The 9,543-nt window shown below is 43.7% G+C and overlaps 1 non-coding gene across 1 annotated transcript; it reads right to left on the bottom strand.

Annotated features, from left to right (window-relative positions):
* Positions 1-2,002: 2,002 nt before the first annotated feature.
* On the bottom strand, positions 2,003-2,140 carry LOC119920400. The gene has a single exon (XR_005448148.1). It is a non-coding gene; the product is annotated as a small nucleolar RNA SNORA7 (small nucleolar RNA).
* Positions 2,141-9,543: the final 7,403 nt, after the last annotated feature.

Raw genomic sequence — 9,543 nt, 5'->3', positions numbered from 1 at the left:
TGGTGAGCTTATCTCCTCTCATAATAGCCTCAGATCCTAAAGACTGGGATTTTTCTCCTAATTGTCCAACCACCACAGAGTAATAAACACCTTCTTTTGTAATTCACATCCCTTGAAATTCTTGAAGGATTTGAAAGGAGTTCTTCTCATATACAAAAACATAAACATTGCTTAGCAAAGCCAATGACTGACAGCATTCTTGTTTTAGTTTTCTGAAGTCTGTGCCTTAATTCCCAAGCAGTTGCTATTTTTCTCTTTGTTTTCCTGAGTTTGGGAGAAAATGAGTATTTAGTGAAGAGACTCAAAAGCCAAGCCCTAGGTACAGCCTGTTTCTTTCTGTTATTAGACAGTATCAGCATTACATCCCACCTGGCCAGACCTGCCAAGTTTTCTGGATTTCCTAGAGGACGCTTTGTATTCTGTCTGCCTGTCTGCACTTGTATACAAAACCTATAATTATATAATTGTCAAACATACTGTTGTGCTATTGTGCATTCTTTGCTTTTTGTTAACCCACTGAATTGGTACTTTTTATATTTCAATCCTATTGTTCCTTGTATGACTGTTACTGTTTCCTTTCCTTCAGCTCCTAAGTCTTCAGCCTTTTTATTAGCAACTGATATTTACATAGATATTATTTTAAATGATTTGTCTTGTAGTGGATTTTCAAGACCTGATGTTTCTAGTTTCAATTCTAAAGTTCAGTAATGATGAAAGGGGTCACATTAGAGTACAGAAATAGTTTGAGGCAGAAATATCTAATTATGACCTTGGGTAAGTAACCTTTCCTGCTCCCATTTAATCCGAGAGGCTACCTGGAAGTGATGACATTTAAAAAGTGCTTTAGAAACAGAGAGAGCTTTCCTGATTGGTGATTGGGGGGTATTGTAGGAAGACTGGAAGAACTGGAAATTGATGTGGAGACTGGATTTTTGGGAGAGGGAACCCAGGTGATTGGAAAGGTTGGCCTAGTGGGATGCAATTGGGTGAGAGGAAGAGCTGGAAAGGAAGCAAGGCCTTCTAACATGGATATACAGATGATAAGGACCTGGCTATATTGTCAACATGAAAATAGTCAGAACAACTTTACCATTAGCTTAAAAGTGCTCAATCACCTTGCCCACTCCTATCTTACCTCACTGATCTCCTACTACAGCCCAGCCCACAAACTTTGCTCCTCTAGTGCCAGCTTGCTCACTGTGACTCAATCTCATCTTTCCCACCGTCAACCCATTTCCCAAATCCTCCCTCTGGCCTGGAGCTCCCTCCCTATCCATATAAACAAGACCATCATTCTCCTCATATTCAAAGCCTTATAAAAATCACATCTCCTCCAAGAGGACTTCCCTGACTAAGCCCTCATGTCCCTGACTCTCTTTCCCTCCCATGTCACCTATGACTTGGATCTGTACCCTTTAAGTACTTGCTATTCACCCCACCCTCAGCCCCACAGCACTTATGGACATACCCAGGGTTTATTTATTTATATTAATGTCTGTCTCCCCCATCTAGACTGTCCACTGCTCATCGGCAGGGAAAGTGCCTACCCACTCTGTTGAATTGTGCTCTTCCAAGCTCTGCACAAAGCAAGCATTAAATAAATATCACCGATTAATAACAAAATGTTCAGTTCTCATTGAATGAACAAAAAATTATCTGCTCTTAAAGTTGCTGTAAAGCATTCCCAACCTGGCCCGAGGACCACAGGGTAAGACAATTATCAACATTGCACTTTACTTTCAGTTCAGTAAAAGCTTCACTATCTGACTTACCACCTTGTCTTGTCTTATGTTGTCAAGTCATCTCCGACCCATAGTGACTCCATGGACATATCTCTCCCAGGACATCCCACCTCCATCTCCAATCATTCTGGTAGTGTATCCATAGAGTTTCCTTGGTAAAATTCAGAAGTGATTTACCATTGCCTTCTTCCTCACAGTAAACTTAAATCTCTACTCTCAACTCTCTCCCATTCCACTGCTGCCCAGCACAGATGACTTTGAGTTATAGCAGATTGCCTTCCACTCACTAGCCACTGCCCAAGCTAGGAATGGAATGGGTATGCAACTGCTCGACTCTCGCTCCCATAGCCAAGACTGGTAGAGTATTGGAAACTCTCCAGGTATGATCCTGAAAGGGTCACTTACCACCTAGGAAGCTCTAATGATAATGATAGTAATGATAATGGTACTTATTAAGCCTTCACTATGTGCCAAGCATTGTTCTAAATACTGGGGTAGATACAAGTTAATCAGGTTAGACACAGTCCTTGTCCCACATGGGGCTCACACTCTTAATCCCCATTTTAGAGATGAGGTAACAGAAGCTCAGAGAAGTTAAGTGACTTGCCCAAGGTCACATGGCAGACATGTGGTGGCGGAGCCAGGATTAGGACCCATGTCCGTCTGACACTCGGGCCCATGTGCTTATCCACTAAGCCACACTGCTCTAGTAATGGGCATTTCTGATATCTCTACTCCAAGTAAAACTGGGCCAATGGATCCCTTGTAGGGGCCACCTCGGCCCAGAAGGAGGAGTTTGCAATGCCCAGAGTATGCTGAAGAAGATGGCAGGGAGGGGCTGACAAAGTCAATCTGCAAGCAGCAACCCCGGAGCCTTCTGAAGAAACAGGGCTGCCTTGAGCAGCGGCAGGGGGAAAGGTGAGCAATCCAGTAAGGTCTTTGGCTAATCTGATAACAACCTTTCCCTCTCAGAAAAAAGCTTCAGTGCCAGGGGGATTTCCAGGGCTGCAGATCCACCACATACCTGAATTCAGCTAAGAATCAATCAATCAATTGTATTTATTGAGTGCTTAGTGTGTACACAGTCTTCTGCAGGGTCTTAATTCCTAATTATGTGGCTTTCACTTGAGTTTGGTATATAACCTGCGCAAGCCCCTCCTGGAATTGATTCCCAGGACAGTCATGAATCTTCAGCTCTTATTCTTAGTTAACTGGAATTGCTGACTTACAGAGAACCCCCTCACCACCTCTCCAGTATGCCAGATAACAAAACTTTTCAATAAAGCTTTTACAAACTTCTTTACTTCAATTCAAATGACAGAAAGTATGGAAAATTCCAAGAATAATAGCCCAAAATGTATACAGTATGTTCAGATTTTATCTAGCTTTTAAAAGAGCAGTATCGTTCTCCAATAAAGGCAAATGTACTGGAATTCTAGGCGATGGCACCATTTTGACTACATCAAATAAAATTTGTGCAGACTGAAGACCTAATAAATTTTGCAAGTTATTTGCAAGTCTAGTCTAGTTATTTGCAAGTATTCTATCTCAGGTAGACGACAACTCAGAACCCAGATGGTATATTTGTTTCCCTTGGATAGACTACTGCATATCTGCTCTGACAAATTCTGTCTCTGGAAATTCCATCATTCTCCTTTTGGAGCACTTTTTCTTTCTCCCTTAGCTTTCTATGCCTTTTCCTGCTAGACAGCCCATTTAAACTCAACTCAAACACACACATTTCTTACCCTATGAAATAGTCTTTTCTCCCAGCCGACCTTCCTTTGAGACCACATAAAGGGAAAAGAGAAACTGACAAACAAATTCAGAGATGGTGACTGAACCTCAATTAAATTCATAAGCCTAGAGCTGTTTTGTGTGTTTATATTTAATTTAGGGTGAGCTACTTCAAAGTTCACATAGTTCTTGTTAATAACTTTACTATAACTTATTATTTTCAGATGTTGGCAGGTAGACAAGTTGTGAGTCACCTGGAATATGAGTCTAAATAAGTAATACTTCACTGGCAGAGCTCTGGCCATGACTGATTAAGCTGCAGTATGTTCTGCGTTTGAAAAATGTGGCTCTAGACAAACCTACTGTTTTCTTACTAACATTGACCATTTAGATCAAAATGTCCATGGGATAGGTGAGATATTTACCCATCAGCAAAGCAAATTTTCCTATCGTGATACATGAAGCTAGCCTCAACACCCCCAAGATACGTAAACTCAAAGATTTCCCTCCACCCCAGAACTTTATTCCTTTATTGAGCACTTACTGTGTGCAGAGCACTGTACTAAGTGCTTGGGAGAATACAATTTAACAATATACATTCACATTCCCTGCCTACATCATAACTTCTGTGGCTTTCTGTTCCCCCTACTCTGCACTGCAAACTTTCCACCTTGCCTCCCTGGTCCTTCCTTCCCACCCACCCTCTATTCTATTTCTTGAGATATGAGCTGCTATCTTCATGGCACCATCTTCAAAGAAGCTCAACAGGTGAGCTGTGGCTCTAGCTATCAAACATCATGTACTAGTCAAGAAAATGGATCAGGCTCTTGCCTTGCTGTCATATTCTGGCAACAAAGATCTTGACACACACAGTCAGTATTCAAGGGTGCCAATTAGAACACAGCTGCAGGCATTCTAGATTTCACCAAAATAAACCACGAAAGTTGGTTTGATGAAAAAGATAATGAGGTCAAGCAGCTGCTGGAGACTTGGCATAATCTATGTGAAACATGGACAAATGACAGGAACTTCACTGAGAAATAAAATAACATACCAGGATGCATATCACCAGCCCAAATCTTCCAGATAAAAGAAAAATGACTGGTGAAAGCTGAGGAGGTGGAGGCAGCTATTAACTGTGTCTTCCCTGTAACAGCTTAAGCTCCTTGTGGGCAGGGAACATGTCACCTCATTACGTTGAACTTCCCAAATGCTTAGTACAGTGCCCCACACCCACTGGATATTCAATAAATGTTAATACGGCCTAAAGGTTTTTGAAGAGCTTCATGGAATTTATGGATCAAAGACAGGAGGCACTAAACCCTTCCCATTTGCTGATGTCACAGATATTGACCAATCATACTGCAGTCCCTGATAAGGTGCCTGAACATTTCACCAAAGCTTTTAATCGCCCATAACAGTCCAGAGATACTGCTATATGTGATCTGGAGCAGCTTCCTGTGATTAACCATCTTGCATTTCTATTAATCATGTTAGAAGTATTTCAGTTCTATTCTTTTGACTTGTATTCCTTTGCTTTAGAGCTTCAATGCTCATGGGTTTGAGGATTCCACTGCTGCCACCAGTGGCATCCCAGCCCCTTCATTGATTTGTGGTCCCCATCTTCCTGAGATGCATGACTTTTACCTCTATTGAACTCTCTTAACTGCTTACTACAGTTCTCTGCACACTGTAGACAATAAATACCATTGATTGGTCACTTAACTTCTGATGTGCCAGTACATTGGAACTTCTAGAAAATTTTATCTAACCTGGTCAAAACAAGATTTACAATCAACCTAACAATTAGCTTTACTAAATTAGCTTCAATAATTATAATGTTCATTAATTCAAAGTTATTCCATTACTTAGTAAAACACTTAAAACTAGCCACATTATTCCTTAGAGATAGAGGCAGAGATACTATATTCCAGGTGATACACATGCTTTTAGGCACAGACAAATGTAACAGAAAAAAAAAATTCCATTCTATCTCTTTTCTACAACAATCAAATGATTCCTAAAAGATTCCTGTTGCCCGTCAAATTAAAAAAAAGTACTTGGCTGAATGAACTCTCCATCTGACCTAATAATGGCAGTGTTTATGTTCTTATGACTTCTCTCTGCCTTTTTCTCTGGCCTCCATTCAATAGATGTTTATACAAACTCCTATTGGAATCATATTCAACTCCTATTTGCCCCATATTCAAAATGAAAAACTGGAACTCCTGGCTTCTAGTAAGAATTCAATCAATATGCTTATTTCTGTGACAAATATAGTTTTGTGGTAATGTGAAGCAACATGACCTAGTGGGAAGATCCCAGGCCTGAGTCAGAGGACCTGGGCTCTAATCCCAGCTCTGCCAAATGACTTGCTCTCTGTCCTTGGGCAAGTAACTCATTGTCTCTGCCTCAGCTCCCCTGTCTCCTATGTAATCTGGAATGCCCTCCCTCCTCAAATCCGACAGAAGATTACTCTCCCCCCTTCGAAGACTTATCGAAGGCACATTTCCTCCAAAAGTCCTTCCTAGACTAAATCCCACTTTTCCTCATCTCCCACTCCCTTCTGCATCACTCTGACTTGTTCCCTTTGCTCTTCTCCCCTTCCAGCCCCACAGCATTTGTGTACATATCTGTAACTTCATGTATTTGTACTAATGTCTTGTCTCCTCTGCTCTAGGCTGTAAGCTAGACTGTACATTCAGACCATGTTTCCCCACTCCTCAAGGAATTCCAGTGGTTGCCCATCCACCTCCACATCAAGCAAAAACTCCTCACCATTGGCTTTAAAACACTTAACCACTTTGCCCTCTCCTAACTCACCTCACTGCTCTCCTACTACAACCCAGCTCTCACGCTTTGTTCCACTGGTGCTAACCTTCTCACTGTACCTCAGTTTTGTCTATCTCACCACGGACCTCTTGCCCACATCCTAGCCCTGGCCTGGTATGCCCTCCCTCCTCATATCAGACAGACAATTGCTCTCCCCCACTTCAAAGCCTTATTGAAGGCACACATCCTCCAGGAAGCCTTCATGACTGAGCCCTTCTCTCCTCTTCTGCACTGCTCATACTTGCTCCTTCACTCATCCTCCCTCCCTTCCCCACAGCACATATTTATAAATCTGCATATCTCTGTATGCCCTCTCTTGACCCCACATCACCTTCTAGTTATCGCCCCATATCCCTCCTACCATTCCTCTCCAAACTCCTTGAACGAGTTGTCTACACGCGCTGCCTAGAATTCCTCAACAACAACTCTCTCCTCGACCTCCTCCAGTCTGGCTTCCGTCCCCTACATTCCACGGAAACTGCCCTCTCAAAGGTCACCAATGACCTCCTGCTTGCCAAATCCAACGGCTCATACTCTGTCCTAATCCTCCTCGACCTCTCAGCTGCCTTTGACACTGTGGACCACCCCCTTCGCCTCAACACGCTATCTGACCTTGGCTTCACAGACTCCGTCCTCTCCTGGTTCTCCTCTTACCTCTCTGGTCATTCATTCTCAGTCTCTTTTGCAGGCTCCTCCTCCCCCTCCCATCCTCTTACTGTGGGGGTTCCCCAAGGTTCAGTGCTTGGTCCCCTTCTGTTCTCAATCTACACACACTCCCTTGGTGACCTCATTCGCTCCCACAGCTCCAACTATCATCTCTACGCTGATGACACCCAGATCTACATCTCTGCCCTTGCTCTCTCCCCCTCTCTCCAGGCTCGCATCTCCTCCTGCCTTCAGGACATCTCCATCTGGATGTCTGCCCGCCACCTAAAACTCAACATGTCCAAGACTGAACTCCTTGTCTTCCCTCCCAAACCCTGCCCTCTCCCTGACTTTCCCATCTCTGTTGACGGCACTACCATCCTTCCTGTCTCACAAGCCCGCACCCTTGGTGTCATCCTCGACTCCACTCTCTCATTCACCCCTCACATCCAAGCCGTCACCAAAACCTGCCAGTCTCAGCTCCGCAACATTGCCAAGATCTGCCCTTTCCTCTCCATCCATACCGCTACCCTGCTCATTCAAGCTCTCATCCTATCCCGTCTGGACTACTGCATCAGCCTTCTCTCTGATCTCCCATCCTCGTGTCTCTCTCCACTTCAATCCGCACTTCATGCTGCTGCCCAGATTATCTTTGTCCAGAAACGCTCTGGGCATATTACTCTCCTCCTCAAAAATCTCCAGTGGCTACCAATCAATCTGCGCATCAGGCAGAATCTCCTCACCCTGGGCTTCAAGGCTCTCCATCACCTCGCCCCCTCCTACCTCACCTCCCTTCTCTCCTTCTACAGCCCAGCCCGCACCCTCGGCTCCTCCACCACTAATCTCCTCACCGTACCTCCTTCTCGCCTGTCCCGCCATCGACCCCCGGCCCACGTCATCCCCCGGGCCTGGAATGCCCTCCCTCTGCCCATCCGCCAAGCTAGCTCTCTTCCTCCCTTCAAGGCCCTACTGAGAGCTCACCTCCTCCAGGAGGCCTTCCCAGACTGAGCCCCTTCCTTCCTCTCCCCCTCGTCCCCCTCTCCTTCCTCCCCATCTTACCTCCTACCTTCCCCACAGCACCTGTATATATGTATATATGTTTGTACATATTTATTACTCTATTTATTTATTTATTTATTTCACTTGTACATATCTATTCTATTTATTTTATTTTGTTAGTATGTTTGGTTTTGTTCTCTGTCTCCCCCTTTTAGACTGTGAGCCCACTGTTGGGTAGGGACTGTCTCTATATGTTGCCAATTTGTACTTCCCAAGCGCTTAGTACAGTGCTCTGCACATAGTAAGTGCTCAATAAATACGATTGATGATGATGATGATCTGTAATTTATTTACCTAGCTATCTATTTATTTATATTAATGTCTGTCTCCCCCTCTAGACTGTGAGCTCGTTTTGGGCTGGGACTGTGTCTGATGTTATATTGTACTCTCCCAAGTGCCTAGTTCAGTGCTTTGCACACAATAAGTGCTCAATAAAAATTATTATTATCATTATTATTAAAATAGCCTGTGAGCCCCATGCGGGGCAGGGGCTGTGTCCAACCTAACTTATATTTAACCCAGTGTTTAGAAGAGTGTTGGACACATAATAAGTGCTTAACACATACCATAAAAAGTGGAAAGTACTACAGATATTGAATCAGTCAGCATTATTCATGCATAAAGCAACAAAAATAATGAGAGTGTTTATAACTATTTTCTGAATTTCTAAGTTATCACACAGACCAGTTCCTTTCTGGTGAGAAAGACACAATCAGTCAATCAATTGTACTTCAATCAATCAGTCAATCAATTGAATTGTACCATTCAATTGTACAGTCAATCAACTGTAATTGAGGGTTTACTGTATACAGAGCACTGTACTAAGCACTCGAGGGAGCATAATCCAAAAGAGTAGGATTAGACAATCATTGCCAATGAGGAGTTTACAGACTAGAGGAGAAGCCTGTAATAATAATAATAATAATAATAATGGCATTTATTAAACGCTTACTATGTGCAAAGCACTGTTCTAAGCACTGGGGAGGTTACAAGGTGATCAGGTTGTTCCACGGGGGGCTCATAGTCTTAATCCTCATTTTACAGATGAGGTAACTGAGGCCCAGAGAAGTTAAGTGACTTGCCCAAAATCACACAGCTGACAGTTGCTGGAGCCGGGTTTTGAACCCATGACCTCTGACTCCAAAGCCCGGGCTCTTTCCACTGAGTCATACTGCTAGAAATGGCAGCTGGGATGCTTCAACAGTGACCCATGCCAGGCCACTTTGCATTATGCCAGGGCCTTGTTCCCATCCTATCTGGAGCCACCACAGTGGGAAAGACACAAGCAGCCCCAGCTTGAGGCCTCCAAAAAATGTAGAAGGTTGGGAAGCCTGTGACAGTTGTAGCTGTGGACTGCTACAGCTACATCTTGTACTCTAAGTGGCGAGAAGCCCAAAACACTGTTCATCTACATCTCCTCCCCTGCTCTCCCTCCTTCCAGGCATCTCTGCCTGCCTTCAGGACATCTCCACCTGGATGTCTGCCCACCTAAAACTCAGCAAGTCTAAGACTGAGCTTCTTAACTTCC

This window comes from Tachyglossus aculeatus, chromosome X1 (genome assembly GCF_015852505.1).
Source record: "Tachyglossus aculeatus isolate mTacAcu1 chromosome X1, mTacAcu1.pri, whole genome shotgun sequence".
NCBI lineage: Eukaryota > Metazoa > Chordata > Mammalia > Monotremata > Tachyglossidae > Tachyglossus > Tachyglossus aculeatus.
Note: the sequence above shows the minus strand (reverse complement) of the source record. Positions and strands in the feature narration are given on the sequence as shown.